The sequence below is a fragment of the Pleurodeles waltl genome, chromosome 2_2 (assembly GCF_031143425.1).
Source record: "Pleurodeles waltl isolate 20211129_DDA chromosome 2_2, aPleWal1.hap1.20221129, whole genome shotgun sequence".
NCBI classification, from domain to species: domain Eukaryota; kingdom Metazoa; phylum Chordata; class Amphibia; order Caudata; family Salamandridae; genus Pleurodeles; species Pleurodeles waltl.
In genome coordinates, this window is record NC_090439.1 from 962,704,405 (window position 1) to 962,724,434 (window position 20,030).

The window sequence follows — 20,030 nt, forward strand, 5'->3', positions numbered from 1 at the left end:
GTCGTAGTCCTCAAAACTCCCAGAGGCTCAAAGGGGACATCCGTCAGGCCAGCCAGTGTGCCATCAACCCCTGCAAAGTACCAAACCATTCCGCCACCTGCCAAGGTGAAGAAGGGGACGACATGCAGCAAGGGCAAGGAGCACGAACCACCCAGCAAGGCCTCCTCCAAAACTCCACCTGCCAGAGCGAAGGTCACAACAGCATCTGCCAAGGTGAAGAAGGGGCAGAAAACCCAAGGCAAGGCACTTCAACCGTCGGAGGCTGCAAGTGAAGGCCTGGTGCCCACCAGCAGAACCACCAGCCCCGCCACCTGCATCGCGGGCAGCACTGCCAGCAGCCCCGCCGCAGGCACCGCCGCAAGCCCCGCCACCTGCACTGCCGCTGCCACCACTACTGTCAGCAGCAGCATCCCCAGTAGGCAGCTGTCCAAGGCTGCAGAAGAAGGGCTGGGGCCTACCTCCACCACTGGCAGCACCGGCACCTGCACCACGGCCAGCACCGCCAGCAGCCCCGCCGCAAGCATCGCCACCTGCACCGCTGACAGTAGGACCACTATCAGCACCAGCAGCCCCAGTGGGCAGCCGTCCGAGGCTGCTGGAGACGGGCTGGAGCCTCCCACCACCACTGGCAGCAAACTTCACCAGCACCGGCAACACCACCAGTTTGCAGCCTTAGGCGCCGCAGCATGGAGTCTAGCCCTGCCTCCATGGACTATCATGAAACCTGGTCCCTGCAAATCCCGTGCCTCAGACACCCAGGTGAGGGAATGTGAATTGCCACACCCCAAGTGCTGCATCACTCGGCACACGTCCCCTTCCAGAACCAGTGGAGAAAGGAATCCACTCACCCTATCCTTGGCAGGATGAAGCAGACTGGGCACAAGGCCCCCTCTAGAACCAGTGGAGAAAGGCATCCACTCACCCTATCCTTGGCAGGAAGAAGCAGACTGGGGACAAGGCCCCCTCCAGATCCAGTGGAGAAAGGCATCCACTCACTCAATCCTTGGCAGGATGAAGCAGACTGGGCACAAGGCCCCCTCCAGAACCAGTGTAAGAAGGCATCCACTTGAGAGACTGTGGATTTGCACTCCCCAGGACCAAGCAGTGGGCAGACCACCCACCTGAGATACTGTGGCTTTGCACTCCCCAGGACTAAGCAGTGGGTAAACCACCCACCTGAGAGACTGTGGCTTTGCACTCCCCAGGACCAAGCAGTGGGCAAACCACCCACTTGAGAGACTGTGGCCTTGTACCCCCCAGGACATTGCTTTGGGCATGGAGCCCCCTTGAGGAGCAGTGGCATTATTCCATCTTCCAGATGAGGTGCCACCCCCTTCCCTGTCCCCCTGAGGTGCCTGTGTGTTTTCAACTTGATGCCCCTGCAGTGTTCTCTCCGTATTGATGCAGGAATCAAATGTGGGCATGGCCCATGATTTTTGGCCCAGTGGCCCACTGACATTTGGAAGGGACAATGTACGGCCTTATGTACATATTGTATATTTTTGTAAGTACTGTTTTTATAATTGTTACATAGATCTGCCTATTTCTAATATTACACTGATTTAACTCTATTCCTTTTGTCCTTGCCTTCTTCCAGGGGGTAACTGGGTGTAAATGTACTGTTGCTGCATGTGTTTGTGTGTATGGTGTTGTGGGTGAGGGTCGGGGTGTTGCGTGTATGTATCACTCTCTTTTTCCTCCCCCCTTCCCCTGTGTAGTAGGTGCAGTACTCAGCATGGTCATCGCCGCCGTCTTTCGTATTATTGGTTGATGAGGCGGTAGACCATCATGGGCAGGACCTGTAACTAGGGCTCCATGGCGTCCTGGTTCTTCATTGAGTGTCAAGTGGTTTCCCTTCGAAACACTGTTTCCACCATGCTTTTGATGGCGTTGGCACCGCCCCCGAAAAGCTGGCGGATTGGCGAGTTGTGATGGGGTGGGAGGTACATTGTCTTCTGCCTGTCTGTTGGCGGTGACCGCCGCGGTGTTTGTTGCTACCACCCTGGCGGTCGGAGTGTTAAAGTGGCTGTCTGTGTTGGCGGTTTCCGCCGTGGTCGTGATCCCAATTTGTTTACCGCCGGTCTGTTGGCGGTATTACCGCCGCTTTAACACCGACCGCCAGGGTTGTAATGATGGCCTATATGTGTTATGAGTGGGGACATGACATGTATACTCCTTATCGGCTGGGTGCATTTTGTGCCAGACATCAATGCATCCCAACCGGTTCATTACTGCACGTAGTGCTGTCACCATCTGGGGCTTCGTGTCCATCCAAGGTGGGTGACGGTCCGTCATCCCATCAAGTATACAATGAAAATCACCAGCCCAGAGTATAGGGATCCCTAAATATGGGAGCAGATCATGTTCCAGTCCCATATAGAATGACCTGCCATCCGCAATGGTAGCATTCATGTTTAAAAAGCAGACCTTGCGTCCATCTAATAAGGCGCAGAGCATAAGGTATCCACCCTCGATATCTGCTCAGAAACTCTCCCTCTTAAACGAGACCCCTGGTGCAACCCAAACAAACACTCCCTGGGCATAGTTAGAATAGGTAGCAGACAAAGAATGTCGCCTCCACCTCTGATGTACTTTCAGCTCCTTGTTATGCAGGAGATTTGTTTCTTGTAGCAGGGCAATTCGTATACCCTGCAGTCTAAGATATGTGTGGACCCTATATCTCTTAGCGTAGGAGTTTAATCCACGCATATTCCATGTCATAATTCTAAAGGTTGTAGCTATTGTACCTAATGAAATGCAAAAGGCTTCCTGACCCAAGCCCCCACCCTTCACCCATGACTGTGTCTCCACTGCAACAATAAAAAGTGCACAAATTAATACATCCCATCTTACCCGTCAGGTAAACACTTCTAAACAACCATTGTATTCTCATACATCCCCATTCCATAACACCCACCCGATCCCAGAAAACACCCAGTGATAACAATCCAGCACTCAAACACCAGTCACAATCAATCTGCAACTATCAATCAGAATATTATAATGGGGGAAGCAGGATCCAGCAACTGTGCAATCTAACACCGCCTGACCCCTTACTCCTTTGTCACACAACAAGATCACACTTAACACCCACAAATCTGACACCTCACTCTACTCCACACACTTGCCTCCTAATACACTACTCAATCAGTACCTATTAGCGGTATATAAACAGGAGAAGGAAGGGGGTAAGCATACGTCCAGCCAGCCCAAAGTGTCACCACAGTGTCTACCATAGACCTGCTCCAGTCATTCACAAGGGGAGTACATCCCCCTGCTCCTACCACAAATGGACCAGGAACCCCCCTCTCACTGCATACCGCATCCCAGCCACCCAACCCGCATCATCCTTTGCAGAGGGGGGAGTGTCTTGCAGGATCATCTGGCCCACAATGGCTTCAAGAGATACATCCTCGCAGCCCTAATAAGCAACAGGCTATGGCTCTCCATGTCAGGTGTCTCCTCCACCACATCCACCATCCCTGTGTTTGGGGCATTTAGTGCTTCAACTAGTGCTTGCTGCTTCCCACTCCAACCTCTGCTGTTCCATATCTAGCGTGCCGTCACATCTGACCACCACTCGTGAAGTGGACCTGGAAGACCCACCGCCCTGCTTTCTCCTCCTCCCAGACTTCCTCCAGCCATGAGAGGATCCGCTCAATCCTGAGCCCCCGAGGAGTCAGCGCGGGGATTCTACCATCACCATGTATCTCCAGCCGATCCCAGACCCCCTCCGGGCTGGTGAAGATGTGTGAGCAGTCCCAGTGTAGCACCTTCAGTTTGTCCCATGGCCCGCATTTTTTGTTTAACTCCCCCAAAAGTCTGGCAAGATGGCATCAGGGGGAAAACGGTATCTGGCAATGTCATCTTGCCTTGACATCCCAAAAAGGTTGATCCTTTGTCTGAAGAGCCCCTCAATTCTCCTCCTCCTCCTTCTCCTCTAATCCCGCTGTCACATGGCAAGGGCCAAACCAACAAACACATTCAGCAACATGTTGCATGGTCTGAAAAGGTTTGTTTGTTGCAGCTCTGTTTTTGTGTGTTCAGCAAGGCTGGGATTGGGTGTGGGCTGAGGAATTTCAGCTGGAGTAGGGTGGGAGGGCGGTAGGCACTGACACAGGTGTGTCAAAATGAAGGGTTACCTCCTCCAGCCCGAGTGCAGATGATCCGCCCCAAGTGTGGACGTAAAAATACTACTCATAACACACCCTTGTGAATACCAAAAAGTTGGAAACTTAGACCAAAAGTCTAAGTTTACCTTTGTGAATTGGGCCTATGCACTCTAAGTCAAGGACAGATAATTTCAACTCTTTGAAATCTCCACAGAGTCAGTTTAGGATAATAATTGTATCTGAAGATGAGTGGAAATGCTTGTTCACCACACTTATCTAAAACTCAGGTCCCAGAATTTTCTACTGAAGGCCATTAAAAATAAAAATAAGGATCTGATACACAGTGATATTCAAAGAGAGACTCATATCATATATAAACAAAGGTATTACAAATGAATCTTAAATAAATAGAAACATAAGGATTGTGCACAATGAGTATAAAATTCAGGTGAAATGGAAACAACTGGCCCACACAAAGTATTATCACTTAATTAGATACAGAGCTTCTGTTGCTATGTCTAACAAGTATACATACATATGTTTCATTGTGAAGAAACAGCTACACTAAATTAGGTTAATTTATCACTATTGTTTTATCATTTCATAACCAGTAAATGTTTTGTCAATTGTCAATCTCCATATAGTTGTGTGTGCTTCTAAATCGTCATAAAATGTGTGCTGAAATCATAACAAGGATATGCCTATTTTCGAACACTATGTCAACCTGTGTTGACTGTTACTCTGTGGATATATACAACTTTGCAACTATTTCCCTAAGATCTATATGAAATACCAATTTAAAAATACAAAGCAATGGGATTGCAAATAATGGAATGATCTCTTGAATATCAAAGTGCACAATCAGAAACTGAAGTAAACAAGTCTCATCCTTTCTATGATGTTTCTGGAGCAGGTGTCCTCCAAAAGAAAATTCTGAAAAAATGGTGCAAGATAGTGTATATTGTTGTGTAATTGTCAAAGAAATTGGCTAAAAAGCAATCTGTTTTATAGACAGTTAAAAGAAATAATAATAATGGTTTAATAATTTATTGTCTACCATGCCTTTCAACAACATTTATAAAATGATGGGGTGTAATTTACAACAGCGGGGGGTTACTTTACAATTACCCTATGAAATCAGCTAAAAATGCATAGGTTTTACTGTTAAGTATACTACTAATCGGCTCAACTTATTTCACAAAATAAATAATTCATCTTCATTCTCTTCACTTCATTTTCTCATTCTGTCTTTCTATGAATATGTTCAGTCATATTTTATGACTGACATCTTACTCTTTAGTCTTATGATGGAAAAAGAAAGAGTTACATTATTCTTATAAGCTCAGACTCTAAACAATAGACCTCTGGTTCAGGCCATGAATAAATTACATGTTTAGACCACAGAGATCTTATGGTGATTTTATTAACACTATCATATGAGCTAATGAGTGGTGATGCAAGCATTTCTGCCTTTTTGGTTAAGCAAACTAATGGAACTAAATCCCTGTGGGGATCCCTTCCACTTCCAAACTCATCACTTAAAATGAGACGGTGGGTGCATTTAAGCCTAAAAATAAAGTACTTTAACAATGAAACCTCACTACCATTATTCTGTTCATTTACAAAATGTAATGGTATTCTTAAAATTAACATTACATGTGGTGTCTTTCCACATGATCCTATTACTTATAAAATGAATATTGTTTGCAGGTGGTTGGATAAACGTTTCCAAGAGACATTCTACCAGACAGTATATAGTATATTCATAAGGTATCTGGCCCAAGCTCCAGTACATTTACTGAAAGTATAACAAGGTCAGAATTAAGAGAATGATTGAACACAGACCTGTTTAGCAGTGGCTCAAATTCTAAAGCCTACGGCTTAGAAAAATGCATTTTGTTGAAAAATAGACACCAAAGAAAATGTATCAAGTGGGTGAAAAGGCAAAGCTTAATCACAAAGTAGAAAGTAAAATGTGGGACTACTTTATCTGTTAATATGGTAAAGACTCCATTGCCAATGTAAGGTTTTTCATTGGTACATACTACAAAAGGTTCAAAATCGAGCTAAGGCTCTTTACATGTATAAAAGCTACAAAATGTAATCTCTCTTTAGAACTGATGAAATGTTCTAGAAAACTATTCAATATACAAATTATGTACTATGCATGATATACATTATTTCAACAGCCAACTTCCATGATGCACCCATCTGAAATGGAGGCTTTTTTTATTAAGTGTATATATTGTGCTATGAATACAATTCCTACTGTTTTATTCCCATATATTTTGTGAAAGGTGATAGACTGCATAAGCCAAATAAGGGAGGTTTGGGAACACTGAAACGGTAACCCTGCTAACCATTAAATATTTCCTGTATTGCACAATTTACATAGGATTCTTAAAACCCATTTAATAAGTTACCTTTGTGGTAGACCGTATATTCGAGAGGAATCTGGCCCAAGCTCCAGTACATTTACTGAAAGTATAACAAGGTCAAAATGAAGGGAATGATTGAACACAGACCCGTTTAGCAGTGCCTCAAACTCTAAAACTTAAGGCTTAGAAAAATGCATTTTTGTTAAAAAAAAATAAACACCAGAGAAAATGTAACAAGTGGGTGAAAAAGACAAAGCTTAGTCACAAAGTGGATAGTAAAATGTGGGAAAACTTTGGCCCTCATCATGACTTTGGCAGTCTCTGAGCGAGACCCCCAAAGCCACGGGTGCCAGAAGAATAACCAGTGCTGTCGGTCTTCCGCATGCCATATAATGGGTACTGCTGGATTTCGACCACACTGTGGGTGGATATCCGGCAGTAGCCATGCTGGCGGTGGTGGCGTTCTAGCGTTGCTACCACCTGCACCGCCCCACCAATAAGACGCCATCAGCCATATTAAGACCTTTAATACGGCCTGGCGGTATCCTGATGGGGGGGCGCTGCCTGCGTTGGCAGCGCCCCTTCCTGTTCCCTGTCGGACAACCTCCTCGCCAAACAAGGTAAGTCGGGCATCCAACAGGGGAGAGGAGTGGGAGGGTGTGGGATGTTGTGTGTGAGTATGTGGTGTCTGTGTGTGTGTATAAATATGTGTGTGCATGTGTGAATGCGACTGTGAGTGCTGTGGTGTATGCGTGGTTGTATGTGTATGCGTGAATGCGTGTATGAAAGCTGAAGTGAGTGCGTGTCTGCATGTCAGTGTGTATGCGTATGAGTATACATGTTTGTATGTTTGTATGTATGTGTGCCTGAATGCATGTGAGTATGTGTGAGAGTGAATGCGTGTATGGGTGAGTGTGAGTGGATGCGTGTCTGGAAGTGTTGGTGAATGGGTGAATGCGTGGTGTCTGTGTGCATGTATGCGGGGAGGGGGGTCAGGGGGCCATGTAAGTAGGGGGATGGGGTGCTATGTGAGTAGGGGGCGCTGTGACTGTAGGAGGTTCAAGCGATCAGGTGCTTCCAGGGGAGAGCCATCTACCGGTGACAGGGAAGGAATTCCCTGTCACCGTTAGCCCTACCACCATGGTTTTCGTGGCGGTGCCACCACTGCGGAAACCATGGCACTAGGCTAGCTTCTAATACCGCCACAGGTCTTCTGTGGACCGCCAGGTCGGAGATGAACATCTCCGGCCCGGCGGTTCATACTGCCATGGCGGTATGGGTGAGATGTGGCAGGCTGTCAACAGCCAACCTGCCACACTCATAATGTGGCAGTCTTCAACGCCAGCCTGTTGGCTGTGAAGACCGCCACATTAACCCTGGGGGTCTGAGGACCGCCAGGGTCATAATGACCATCTTTATCTGTTAATATATCAAAAACTCATTGCCAATGTATAGTTGTAGACTAAGGTTTTTCATTTGTACATACTACAAAAGGTTCAAAATCGAGATAAGACTCTTTCCATGTAGAAAAGCTGCAAAATGTGTTTTCTTCTTCCGAACTGATGAAATGTTCTAGAAAGCTATTTAATACACAAATCATTTACTATTTATTATAGACATTATTTCAACACCCAACTCCTATGATGCACCCATCTGAAATTTAGACTTTTTAAAATCAAATGTATAAGTTGTGCTGTGAATAAAAATCCTGCTGTTTTGTTCTCATACGTTTTATGAAAGGTGATAGAGTGCATAAGCCAAATAATGGAGGTTTGGAAACACTGAAACAGTTACCCTGCTAACCATTATTATTTGCATAGGCCATTTAATAAGTTAACTTTGTTGTAGACCATTGTAGGAAGGAACATTAGAATCTGTAAGACCTTGCTTACACACCTATAAGTACAACCACTGATCCAGCTACACAAGTTTTATTTGAAACATTCCATACATTAAATATCAACACAAGGAGCAACCAGGATGCCTAAGTGAGTTAAACACTGGACACGCTGTCATCTGTAGATCATGTGTTTGAAATGAACAATTCCATCTGTCTAATGTTGGCATTTTGAATATCATCAAATTGAATAATAGTAACAGCTGTCTTTTTTGAAGTGTTGAGACATCAGGGCATATTATGTAAGGAGCAAGTCAAAATTCTCATGAAAGTCAATTACTGAAAGTCAATCCCTCATCATCTCTAGCGAGTTAGAATAGCCTCACCCCTTCACCAAGTGAGACCACCTGGTCCTACAAGTCATGAGTTTGTACAACCATGATTGACTGTGCGAACCTATGGTGGTGCCTCTATTTCTTCTCTCCCCTAGTCAAACATTCCTGGATAACGGGTCATTGTGCAGTTCAGTGCCCGCAATGACGCTCCATCATGCATGAATGAATAACCATTTGGATGTTGTTGTCACTTATCCATCACATAAACTCTTGGTTACTCTTGAGACATGCCACCAGGTTCATTTAAGAATTCCAGTAATTCCTCCCATCAGTAGTACAACCAGCAGTCAGTTCTATTAAGTTTAGTAAGGTATTTTGTAACTGTAAACTACTAAATAAATCCTTCCTCAATGTCCAGGGACTCCTATTTTGATCAAGCAAAGTACACAGTGTCAGTGATTTTGATCCTTTTAGGGTCTTAAATGACCAGATAAGTCCTTCCAAAGATATTCCTATCTCCTCCTCTTCTAAAGCATTTTTAGCAGAAGACATTGATGGTGTCAACTACATATCCCAATCCCCAGCAAACATTTACAAACGTAGGATAAATGATGATTGGTTGGAGTCCAACTTGATCGCTAGACAAATTTAGAATAAAAGATGATTGGTTGAAGTCCTACTGGATCCCTGGCCCAGGTTCATTTTGCCCAGGGCCAGTAAATCTGGAGGGAGCTCTTGTTTTGGAAATGAGATCTCAGACACACGATACCAGCAAATGGCTCCCTGCAAATCATATCAGTGAAACCAAACGTTGGTTGAATGCTATTTTCATTCATAGATTCATAAGGAACACAATGGAGATCAACTAGTCCCACACAGCCTTCACCAGAAAAATTACAACTCACCTCCTTTCCGTGATTGCCTGGGAAGGACCCATGGAAAGGTGTTTCTCCCTTTACTTCCTTGTGCGGTGTGCCCTGTAACAGTTTAGGCAACTATCCAGAGTAGCCAGGATTACTACAGTGCTCTTTATCTGGCTGTGCTTCTCCGACTGCTGAAAAGATTTTAGAGGATTAAAAATGCTACAGCAAGACTCACTCTGGGTCTGCCCTGGTTTTCTTCCATTTCTGCTGCCTTTGACACCCTTCAAAGGTTACCTGGGAGTAAACGGATAAGCTTTAAAACTTTGTCTTGTTCAAAGAGCATTGTATAAGTTTGGACCTGGCTATCTCAAAAAAACATTCTCCTTGCATGTTCCCAGTCGCAATCAAAGATCCTCGCATGCCTCCCTACTGGTGGTCCAGAGGGTTAAGCAGGCTCAGGTCAAGGGAGGTTCTTTTCTAAAACAGCTGCAAGTATGTGGAACGTGCTTCCAATGCCCCCGAAGAAAACCTCTGCCCTTTTATGCTTTAACAAGGCCTTACGAACCTGGCTATACTGTCAATAATTATCTTATTAAGATCTGTTTATCCCTGGCACTGTGCTAGGACACCATGTATAGATATTAGTGTGTTTCACAAATTTAATAACATACCATAACATAACATAACTTAACATAACATAACATAGAGCACAGAAGTACTATCAAGATAATTTTTCACTTCCCTGTATTCTTGAGCCAACTCTTTGACTCACCAGAGGAATCATACCCAGGCAGACCTTGAAGCTATATCCGCTTCCCCAGTGGACCATCTGTATGCTGGATGGTGCTCAATGTGTCATTTCTTTGGAATGAAAATAACATATCCTGTAGGCATAAGGCAATGACTTCATTAATAAAGGTAATAGAGACATTTTCAATGGCAAGTGCATCAAACAGTTGTCCGGTCTCTACATTTACCACTATCAGTAGGGCTAAGTCTTATATCAAAAGCATAAAATGAAACATTTGCATCTTGAAGTAAGTCTGAGGATTCAGGCTTTAAAGAAATGAGGGGTAGAACAGGTAACGAGTAGGGGTACAGACTGCTTGCATCACAGCCATTCATATGCCACCATGTGTGTGCTGTATCTAAAATACAGTGCACCATGGCCCAGGGTAGGGGGAAATAGCATCAGAATTTCTGACGCTATTGATTTACTGTTCAGGGTTAACGCCAAAATTCTGCCGCTAACCCTGAACCGTGCATAGGGGCCCATTGAAAACAATGGCATGCCCCCTTTTAACGCCTGCTCTGAACAGGCTTTAGAAATGTTGAGAAAAATGATACAAAGAAATCTGTTAGATTTATTTGCCCAATTGTTTCAGTCACCCTAACAGGGGAACGCTCCCTTGCATACATTATGCCTGGCACAAGCCTAATGTTGCGCAAGGAGTTACAAAGTGGTGCAATGCATGCATTGTGCCACTTTGTAAAAATGGCACTGCGATTTTGGCTTCGTTGGGCCACATTAGCATGAAAAAAATGACGCTAATGTGGTGCAAGGAGGGACTAGGGGCTCTTAAATATGCCCCACAAGTCTTTCTGAGCAGACATCACCCATCTACGGTTGAGAGGGATCCTTCAAATGTTTACCTTGATCACTTCTCCTTTAGCTTGTAGATAATGGTGCAAAAGACAACTCTCAAGGGAACTTTAAATATGCATATAATGTGTCCCTCCCTGTCTTGCCTTAATATGAAAATTTTCTATGCTGGCACAGACAAACTGTGGCATTTTTAGTATAGATATTTAGGTGGATTTTACATCCCCTCTGATCCATTATTATCAGCAGTGCATTCAGGTGGTATTACCCTCCAATTATCACAAGAATTGTGGTTCATGTTTTGCTTAAGATACTGTCATTTAACTACAAAACATATTTCCTCACTGAATGCTGATTTCCTTTCTGCCATCTTGCAGCCTGGCTCAGTCATGCATGTTTCGTACTGTATATGTTTCTTCCCACAGAATGCACATTGTTATCTTATCATCAACCAGTCCCTTCAAAGCAGTCATGTGGCTTTTATAAAAGCCGAGTTCAGTGTTTGCCTTTCTTAAATTGTCACTTCCTTCTTTCTTTTGTAGATGCAAAAGGAACTCAAAAATGCAACCTTTTTGTTTTAAAATTTTGCTTACTACACACTGATGTAGCAGTACTATGATTTGCTGCTAAACAAAATATTGCAAATTAAATTGTCTTTAGTGACAAATCATATATTTTCAGGACAGGCTGGAAAACCCAGATAATACTTATTGAAGCAAATGGGTTCCCCCCTAGTTAGCCTCCATGGATTTCTCACTTTTGACTATCTGATTTTTTAACTTTTATTGTGAGTGAGTCTCACCAACTCAGTCTGACCTACGGTAAATTATTTCGAAATGGACTGAAATGGCTAATCAGTAGTCTTCCTTTCAAGATATGGTCCACTGCTTCTCAGCTAGAGTAAGAGGCCCTGTACTGGTTACATGTGAACATATGCATGTGCATTAGTGTGCGAGCTGCCTGTGTGAGACTACAATCTTGCACAGCCTGGTATCTGCACTCAGATTGCCTGTTGCAGAAGGAACCCTTCATAGGTGGATACTGGCCTTGAATAGGCCTTTTAATGTGATTGGGCATTTATCGTGTACATTTTTATCTCTTCCAGTGAACCAGGTACAGGAGCAGGGGTAGAGAGTTGGAAATGCCCTTTCTGCAGGGTCACCCTCAAACGTCTTGCCTTCCTCCTTCTCTTTTTCTGACCTCATTTTTGCTGGCTTTAGGACTCTGCACACTTTACCACTGCTAAACAGTGCTAAAGTGCATATTCTCTCTCCCTAAAACATGGTGACATTGGCTCATACCCAATTGGCATATTTAATTTGCTTGTGAGTCCCTACTAAAGTGCACTACATGTGTCAGGGCCTGTAAATTGAATACTACTAGTGGGCCTGCAGCACTGGTTGTGCCACCGACATAAGCCCATAGCCCTTAACCATATTTCAGGCCTGCCATTGCAGGCCTGTGTGTGCAGTTTCACTACCACTTCCTGCTCCTCTTGGCACTTAAAAATAATTACCAAGCCTGAGACATGGTTAAGGGCTACTTATGTGGGTGGCACAACCAGTGCTGCAAGCCCACTAGTAGTATTTCATGTACAGGCCCTGGGCACATGTAGTGCACTTTGCTAGGGACTTACAAGTAAATTAAATATGCCAATTGGGTATGAGCCAATGTCACCATGTTTTAGGGAGAGAGCATATGCACTTTAGCGCTGTTTAGCAGTGGTAAAGTGAGCAGAGTCCTAAAGCCAGCAAAAATGGACATCTGGCTAGGTTACTTGACAGCTCCCCTGTGCATTTCACTCAGACAACCCCAAACACAGGATGCTCAGTCACACCTGCACACATCTACATACTGAATGGGTCTTCCTGGTCTGGGAGGGTGGAGGGCCTGACACATTTGAAAGGACAGTAGCCTGCCCTCACACAATGAACTGCCAAATCCCCTACCTGGACCCTGGAAGACAGGATGGAACTGAAGGGGACCTAGTGCACTTCTAAGCCACTCTTTCAAGTCTCTCCCACTTCAAAGGCACATTTAGGTATTTAAACAGGGCCTCTGACCCTACCAACTCAGACACTTCTGGACAAGATACCACTGGTGAAGAAAGTCTGAACCAGACCTTGCAACCTGCCAAGAGGAACTGCCTGGCTGCCCAAAGGACTCACCAGACTGCTTTTCTGCAAAGGACTGTTTCCCTGTTGTTGCCCTGCTGCCTTATTGCCCTCTGGTTCTGCTGAAAAGTACTCTCCAAGGGCTTGGATAGAGCTTGCCTCCTGTTCCTTGAAGTCTCAGGACCAAAAAGACTTCCTCCTGCAAAGAACTCCTTGTGTGGCGACAATTCGACACACAGCCTGCCTCGCGATGAGGAAATCACCGCACCTGAACCGGAACGATGCAGCCCAGCACCCTGAGAGGAGATCGATGCAGCGTCAGCGTTGCAACTGGAACTTCGACATACGGTCCACTGGATCGATGCATAGCCGAGCCAGAATGACGCAGCCCAACTTCCTGCGAGAAGAATCGACGCAGCGCCTGTTATGTGACAGAATTTTCCCCACATCACCCACCGGATCGATGCAGTCCTGTGACTTTGTCCTGCACGCACTGGATTTCTCTACATTGTCCTCGAGGCGTCCGAAAAGGCTGCAACCCAAAGAGGATCCAAGTCAGTGTGCCAGAAATCAACACAAAGCCTTCCCTGCGTGGAAACTTATCGACGCATCGTCTGTGTGCACCCGGAGAAACTGACGCACACTTCCCCGTTTTCCATACATATCCTCCTCTGCGGTCCATTGCAGAGAATTTGAACGCAAACCAGGTACTTTGTGCTTTCAAGAGACACCTGTTGCTTTTTAAAGACTAAAGACTCCTTTTATCATTCTCCAAAGCAATATTTTATCATGTACTTATCACATCTTGATTGCTTTGACCTGCATTTAACCAGATAAATATTGTGTGGTGTATTTTTGTGGTGTTATACTGTGTTATTGCATGATTTGTTGCTCAAATACTTTACAAGTTGTCTTCTAAGTTAAGCCTGACTGCTCAGTGCCAAGCTACCAGAGGGTGGGCACAGGATAATTTTGATTGTGTGCGACTTACCCTGACTAGAGTGAGGGTCCCTGCTTGGACGGAGGTAACCTGACTGCCAACCAAAGACCCCATTTCTAACATTTAGCAACAGGAGGTAAGCCATCAAGCCCTTGTCGACCTCTTTGGGGATATAAGGCAAAGTCCAGCTCTCACATAGCAGTGTCAGAGAGCAGCAGGCAACAGGACAGCACAGCAGAAAATAGTTCCTTCCAGGTCAGCAGTCCAGCAAAGTAACAGTCCTTAATGCAGCACAGCAGTTCTTCCTACAGAGTCCAGTCTAAGGTTCAGAAGTGTCTGTCTTGGTGGGGTCAGGGACCTAGTATTTTTACCCAATTGTCCCTTTGAAGTGGGGGTTACTTTGAAGAAGGGCCTTTGAAGTGCACAAGTATAATTTCTTCCGCAGCCCTGGCTCCAGACTATAAGTAGAGGGTAATTGACCCTTTGTATGGGGACAGGCACTGCCCATTCAGGTTTAAGTGTCATCCCTTCCCATCCTTCCTTCCTAGGAAGAGCCATCAAAATGCAGATGAGCATCTCAGACACACCCAACCTTCCTGTGTTTGTGACTGTTTAGAGTGAATGCACAAAGTTTAGCTGTCACCCACACCAGATGTGTATTGGAGACAGGCTGCAGGCACACAGAGCTGCAAGAGCAGAGAAATGCCCACTTTCTAAAAGTTTTATTTCTAAAATAGTAATGTTGAATCAGACTTTACAAAAAAAAAGTGTATTTATCATTAACATTCTAGATATAAAACATTACATAGCTACTCCTTTTCAATCAGGAATTACAGCTTTAAAGTGTAATAAGGAATTCCTAATGTTAACCTATGCGATGGTCAGGCCTCACAGTAGTGACAAATTATTTGGGGAATTTTACCCTACCAGAACATATCCTACTTTTTAGTTACATAGCACCCTGCCCTATAGGCTACCAAGGGCCTACCTTAGAGGTAACTTATAAGTAATAAAAGGCAAGTTTAAGGCATGACAAGGGGATTTAAATGCCAAGTCGAAGTGGCAGTCAAGTGCACACAGGGGCTCTACAGTGGCAGGTCTGAGACATGTTTAAAGAGCTACTTCAGTTAGTGGCATAAACAGTGTTGCGGGCCCACTAGTAGCATTTAATGTACAGGCCATGGATATATGGTATACCACTTTCCAAAGGATGTACAAGTAATTTAAATAGGCCAATTGTGTATACACCAATATTACTGTATTTAGGGGAGAAGCACATGCACTTTAGCACTGGTCTGCTGTGGAAAATTGCTCAGAGTCCTAAGTCCAACAAAAATTAATTCAGACAAATGTGAAGGGTAAATGGCAAAAAGTGTGGGGTGACCCTTCAGAGGGTGCCATTTTCCAACAGTGCTGCTTAGCAGAATTAGACATTCTAGACAAAAACGGCACCAAAGTACAGTTTAGCCCCACTTACACCTATAGAATCAAGTGAGAGATCAATCCTAAGGTAAACATGCATCCCGAGTGTAGATCCACAGTCATAGTCATGATAACTACACTTCTTATGGTACTTTGAGGACTTCCATATTTGGATGCCTAGCCATCATACTCCGGGCTTTTGCCCCGCCCCCCACCACTCTGGGCCACGTTATTTACTCTGCTATCCAGCAGGAGGTTCAAATGCTTCCCCAGAAAATAGAGCCATTAACAGTGCTTAACCCAGTTTTTTTTTTTAGAAAGAAATGTCTGGGGAGGAAATCTTCATGTGATAGTTAACTGTTTACCATGCACCTGGGCTGAGAAAGCCACAGCATGTGAAAACAAACAAGGCAAGCCAGATCTCTGAAGCCAAACACAGGACAGGCTCCCTTCTGAAGTATTGGTGATAGGAGATCAGGCATCTGTGTTAGACTGGGGCAGAACTGAGGTTCTCAAGGAAGGTGTGAAGTCTATTTCTCAGCTAAAATGGACCTTCCCCTGCAAATTATCTGAACACCATCAACCTTCCATTACAGTGAATAGCATAATTTTTCAACCATTACTGAAATACACTGATTTAGATAAAAGATGATTTCATATCATAAATACCATGATTTTTATTATAAAAATTTAAGTTTTACCTCATATTACAGTAAAACATGATATCAGCAATACTGAATGTACAATATTTGTACATCAATATAGTGTATAATGAAGGGATAAATAATATTAATAGTGTACTGATGAAATAAAGTGTCACTTATGCTAGCTTTGAATGATGAGTCTTTCAGAAATAGTGTCAAATTACAACTATTCTCCCTTTCACAAATACAAAAGGTTTCACCTTGCCCAGCCATCGCTCCAAAATACAGACTTTGGTAAAGGGAATATGTCCTGGGTTTTTAGCGAGGGTTGGTTAAGCTAGTCGACTACATACATACACTATATATCTATCTATATATCTATCTATATATCTATATATATATACATATATATATATATATATATATTCTGTTGCACTCGCTCCTCTCTTCTCTCCGCCTGCTTGAATTTTAATGTATCCAAACTTATTTACATGTTTGCTGTGGTACCATCAAACCATGGCTGCCCACAATATTCCCTGAATTACCACCAGTAAATCAGGGCAAGCACTATGCTAGCGTAGTGTGAGCATCATCATGCAATGCATGCTCACAGTATGTCATGAGTTGCGACCATAGTGCAGTTGCTATCAATGTAATAGGTCTGGTTAGCAAGGATGCCCACAATATGTTGTGTTAGCATCTTTGTGCACTAGATGCCCACAACATAGCAGAAATTACAACTGCCAGAACCACAAATGGACCATTGATGGCAAGAATATGCTAGGAGTTTGTGCAAGAGTATACATTATGCCAAGATTAGGGACAGCTGTACAGAGGATGCCCATACTGTGCTAAGAATTACCTGGAATGACCCTAGCTGACAAGACCTGGGAAAGAGACATTGCCAATTGCCGTAAAGTTTCCATCATTTTACATTAAGTTACAAGGGCATGTACCACTCGTAATCTGGTGGCCTCTTCATCTACATTGACCAAGAAAATATGACCATCGTAGGGAAGATTCACTGGCGAGGAGCACTCATTAACCTTGAGACATACATGGTAGCATTTGAGTTTAGTCTTTTTATAATCAGAGCATTTGAGTTTAGTCTCTTTATTTAGCTCGGGTGCGTAAGCCTAGAATGGCAGCAATTTCTGGAGATCTTGCAGTCCCCTGCAAGGCTTGCAGAATTTGATGGTGATCTTGTTACACTGAACGTTTTTAAATTATGTCTGATTCTCTCGGCCTTGATAGACATTTGAGAGTCGGACGACAAGACCATCATAGCTTAAACACAGTGTTTTGCATTCACTCAGTTTATCCTACCCGCTTGACATAGAGTGGGGCAGAGCGCCCATCACCACCAATATTTCCTGCAGTTTTCGTCTCTGATTTGGACAATGGAATTGAACCTGTAAAGTAAAAGGGAAACTGATGTACAGTAAGTTTGAGCGGAAGATGAGTGAATGTTCGACGGGTATATACATGCACATAAAATACTGATGGCATTAATGGCATCCATAGAAGTCTTCTGAGTGACAGTATAGTAGAGACTTTGGTAAACATTTGAGAGTGTTTAGTTCAAACTTCCATGCTTGGACATTATTTTTCGGAATCTCTTTTGTGTCCTGAATTTATGTGAAGCCACAGTTTTTAGTTCCGGAACACAGGCTCTTGGCCTTCAAGTATGCGTATATGCAGTGGTGGCATATTTTAATGGGAGCAGTTGAACCAATGCAGGAGAAAAGTCCATTGGAATAAGAAAAATGTGTGCTGCTCCACTCTTACAAGAAACATTTAATTTATGAGTTATCCATTCCGTAGTGTAATTTGTGTAGCTGTAGACGATTGAAAGTTTGTTTTACAGAACGATAAGTGGAACATACGTCAACGTTTGGATGCCTAAGTTAATTGAATCAGCACATACATTTCTTATTCCAATGGACATTCTAAGAGTTTTCTCCTGCACTAGACATATAAGGCTGCATGCTAAATATGTATTTTCACCCGCCCCCATTTGGAGAAAAATTCCCAAACTTATTGAACAGATTTTTCTAACATAATTTATTTAGTTTTTTCTGCTCTACAGTGCTTGAATTAAATGTCCTTCATATGAACACCTGCTTTATAATAAATATTAGTTCCCTGTTGATGCATTCTTTATTCTTTAATTTAGCCGGATATGTGGCTGACACCATTCATGAGTCTATTATAAGTCATTCAGAGGCGTGGTTACGCAGCCGACCGAGATGGCGGCATAACGTCGAGGATACGCGGACGAAGGAGGCCTCAACTTCTACAAATGCTGCTGAACATTTCTTTCTCGGAGGAGACGAACACGCGTCTCGTCCGGATATAATTGGTGAGTCGCAGGAGCGACTTTTATTTATTTATAATCACTTCGGTGGCCGGCCTCGGGGTAGTTTCCTCAGGAATGGAGATGTTTCCGTCATTTTAAGTGCTGACAAATGTGTTTTCTCCTTAGGAACTGCTTAAACTTGAATTAATTTCTGCTTTACAATTATGGCAAATCCACTTTATTATCTGCTTTATCTCTATATATGTGAGAATAAGAAAATGATTTTTTTCCCCTTCATCCTAGAGGTGTGTTACTTATTTATTCAGAGAATTAGGCTGATTTTTCATTAACAATTCTTTATTATATTCATTGTTTTTCACCTAACAGAGCTATCAAGTCTCTGCGCATATTTTCACTTGCTACTTTACTGTATTCTATCACATAATCTACCAGGATTCTTGACTCTAACAGCTACTTGTTAGACCTGACAGCCTTAGGGTGGTTGTTAGAAATGGGGTCTTTGGTTGACAGTCAGGTTACCCCCTGAAAGCCAACAGCAACATGTCAGAAAAAAAATAGGAGGCAGGAGGCAAAAAAGTCTGGGGATGACCCCGCATAAGCAAAAGTCCAACAGTGGTCAACCCACATTTTTTGCCTGCCTCCCTTCACATTTTTACACTTTTTTTGCTGGTTTTAGGACTCTGCGCACTTTACCACTGCTAACCAGTGCTAAAGTGCATATGATCTCACCCTTAAAACATGGTGACATTGGATTATACCCAATTGGCATATTTGATCTACTTGTAAGTCCCTAGTAAAGTGCACTGCATATGCCCAGGGCCTGTAAATTAAATACTAATAGTGGGTCTACAGCGCTGATTGTGCCACCTACATAAGTAGCCCCTTAACCATGTCTCAAGCCTGCCATTGCAAGGCCTGTGTGTGCAGTTTGACTGCCACTTCGGCTTGGTATTTAAAAATATTTGCCAGGTCTTCAACTCACATTTTGATACACATAAGTCACCCTGTAACAGGGTTATCGGAACCCTGGACGAGCCGACGAGACCAAGGCCGAAGATAGAGTATCCCGGGGCACTTTTCAGTGTGTCACGTCGTTACACAGTAATGATGTGAAAAACCCTGAATAGAGCGCGCAGGCGTTAGAAAGCACGCATAGACAGGTGGAGGACGTGGACAGCGGCAAGGAAGGAGAACCCGACCAGAGAGGAGCGACGGGGACGCAACATGGAGAAACAAAGAAGAGGCTTCGCTGGATCACATTCAGGAGAGAGTGGAACCAGCAGACGGCAGCGGCAGGAGATCTGCGGAAGACGCATTGACCTGCCACGTCCCTGGATGGTCATGGCTTAACCAGGTACATGCCGTATACGGGCTGCAAGTACCTTCTGGGGAATAGGGGGTGGGACGGAGGAAGCAATAAGAGACGGCAGGAGGGCTGCAATGAAATATTCCATCAATCTGA

General features: G+C 43.9%; 1 long non-coding RNA gene across 3 annotated transcripts in view; it reads right to left on the reverse strand.

Annotated features, from left to right (window-relative positions):
- The window catches only part of LOC138274356 (uncharacterized), a 369,814-nt gene that overhangs the window by 295,209 nt on the left and 54,575 nt on the right, over positions 1–20,030 (reverse strand). For 2 of the 3 annotated variants that reach the window (XR_011200373.1, XR_011200374.1), the window contains exon 3: positions 10,298–10,409. This is a non-coding gene — a long non-coding RNA (uncharacterized lncRNA). Of the gene's footprint in view, positions 1–10,297; positions 10,410–17,574; positions 17,661–20,030 lie in introns of all 3 variants that reach the window. The other variant, XR_011200375.1, reaches the window with a different exon arrangement.